Here is a 3,002-nt window from a genome sequence, read left to right as displayed (position 1 = left end):
AAGAAATATAAAGAAATTAATACTAAACTTGTATACAAAAATGACAGTAAAGACATTTATAATGTTGCAAAGATCTCTATTTCAAATAAATACTGTTCTTTTAAATTTCCTATTCTTAAAAGAACCCAGATTTTTTTTTCACCATTTCTTCAAAAATATTTTATATAGTTTTCAACATTGATAATGATAATAAATGTACCAAATCACCATTGTAGAGTAATTTTTGAAGGATCGTGTTACACTGAGGACTGGAGTAATGATGCTCAAATTCAGCATTGCATCACAGAAACAAATAAAATTTTGAAACAGATATTTTAAATTGTACTAATATTAAACTTTATTGTAGTTTTAGTTGTATTTTTATTAAATAAATGCAGCCTCGGTGAGCAATTAAAAAAGCACATTAAAGATCCCAAATAGTAATGCATGTTTTTCCACTAATTTACAGTTAATAAAAGAAAAAAAAAAGATTATGAAAACTGTTATGTGATTGAATGACCTACACTATTCAGTAAATTATGAAAAAAAATAAAAAGTCAGTTATAACCAATTATAATGCAATAGGGTGTCACCAATAAATACCCCTAAACCCAAAACAACAGACTCATGCACTTTTTTGTTAAAGATATATTACATAATAGTATTATGTAAATATTTTTTATTCTGTCTTCTCATTCCTTGTTTTTCTTCCTCCTCATTTCTCATTCCCTGTCATTCACAGTCAGTTTTATCACACCTCCAAAGTTAGAACGTGTCATAAGAAAACATAAAAGAACGGAGAAAAAGATACGAGAATACGGTCGCTTTGCAGGAAATTGTCAGATGAAATCTCCCCACTCGTTTTTAATGTGTCACCTGCCAATAAGCAGGTCTGTTTATGACATCAGCAGGAACAGGCACTGCTGATTTGGTGCTACTGTGGCTGTCAATCATACTGCTTCATACTTCTGATAGCAGTACTTGCTAAAACAGGCAATCAGTATTATTGCACCTCATGCTTAGTATTTAACAATGTATTTAACTTAACTCATCAACTAAGTGTGCAACATACATGAATCATGTCACAAATCCTGCAGTTTGTTTGAAGAGAGGTGTATTATTAAATTTTTATGTAATAGAATTTGACATTTTTCCCTGGTTGGTGGTAAAACATGCAAAAAATTCCATGGACATATGTTCAAGAAGGGACCCAAGCCATTTCTAGAGATCAAAATATCATAGAGATGTGAGGGTAGGCATTGAAATGTCCAAGCAATCACCTAGTCAAGATTATAGATATAAAGAACAAGTAAATTTTCAATATTAAGCATTAATGTATTTAAATTAGCTGTGAATGGTTTCAGAGTCTGCCCAAAACCAAGATTTAAAATCTAAATAAAAGATTAATCAGAATCACTGTGGCAAGAGTAATGAGTATTACAACAGAATGAATATGCGAGTAAGTCTGAAACTGAAACCTCAGAACATCCTCTTATTTAGGGGGGAGCCGGCTGACAGGAAGGCTTATATCTATAATTAGATATACATTTGTCTGAGTCTTTTTTTAATGCACTACCATTACATTGGTGGAGACTCACGCTGAGAGTAAGCATGTCTAAAAGCATTTTCACACTGACACACACACACACACACACACACAAACACACAAGCTCTTGTTCTTCTCAGCTTCTACAAAGCATTTTATTGTATTTTTCCACAAAGCATGACTCACCCACTGACGTCTCAAAACATGATGCCATCTCCCTGAACGTTTTGACGAAATAAAGGTGAGTAACTCTGTTAAACTGGTACTTTTTCCATCAGAGACACAAACCACCTTCTGAGTTTTTAGGCTTTTTAGTCAACTATATGCTAGTACAGAGACCCCCAGACATGTTTTTCCAGCTGAACCCCATTGGCATAAATAGTTAATTGCAATACCCCTCAGATTTTAAGTTAGTATTTCAAAAATGTAACAACATAGAACATTTCATGACTCATCCTGCACTTAGGGGCGTATCCAAATTTATGTCCAATCAGAATCTTTCTGTAATGATAATGTCCCTCTTGACTAGCAACATCATCTCACAAACACAAACACTACTAGCTTTTTTTTTTTTTTTTGCTATAGTTACCAACTTACTGTTTTAAAAACAAATGTCAGTGCAAAGAGTATTGTTGATAAATAACAAGATAATGATAAATGTTGCCATCTGCTTATTTAGAGTAGTACTTGAAAGCAAGTCAATTTACAGAATAATTGTTTGCAAACACAGTGGAAGCTGTCCATTGATGTACATTGAAACATTTTGTGTAGAAACATTTTTTCTCTTGAAAATTTATAAAGAAATGACAAGTAACACATTGAATTAAACACCATTTTCTTGTAAAACATAGTCTAATAATTTTTTTAAACCTAAAACTAATAGAAGATACTTTGGTTATCTCAATATCCAGTAGTTTGCTTGGATTAAACAAGCATTTTACTGTACCTCTAAATACATCTACCCTTAACATCAGTCCTGCTAGTGTCTACACGGCTGGATGTCTTCATGTATACATTAGTGTATGAATCGTGTGACAACCACAACCACAAACAATAGCTATCATTGCCACTTAGACATGCCTCATTTCACCTTCCCCATCGCCACCTTCTCAGAGGGACCATGTCCATGTCACCCACAGACACACAAACACACACACACACACACACACACACACACACACACACACACACACACACACACACACACACACACACACACACACACACCTGCTATTGCAGCCTGAAGGAGAAGGGTTAAATCCCCCACCCTTACATACACAAACAAACATAACGGTCCGCTCGCATACTCACACACTCCACCCCCCCCACCCCCCAACCCCAGACCTACACCAGCAGTCAGTTGTTAGTTGGGGGGAGGGGTGTGACGGGGAGAGGCTAGTGGAGGTCTTTGTGAGAGAGAGAAAGAGAGAGAGGAACAGAGCGTTCTATTTCTCATAGATGAGCAGCTGCTAGGCAG

Source organism: Carassius carassius, chromosome 8 (genome assembly GCF_963082965.1).
Source record: "Carassius carassius chromosome 8, fCarCar2.1, whole genome shotgun sequence".
Taxonomy (NCBI): domain Eukaryota; kingdom Metazoa; phylum Chordata; class Actinopteri; order Cypriniformes; family Cyprinidae; genus Carassius; species Carassius carassius.
This window is presented reverse-complemented; position numbering follows the sequence as displayed.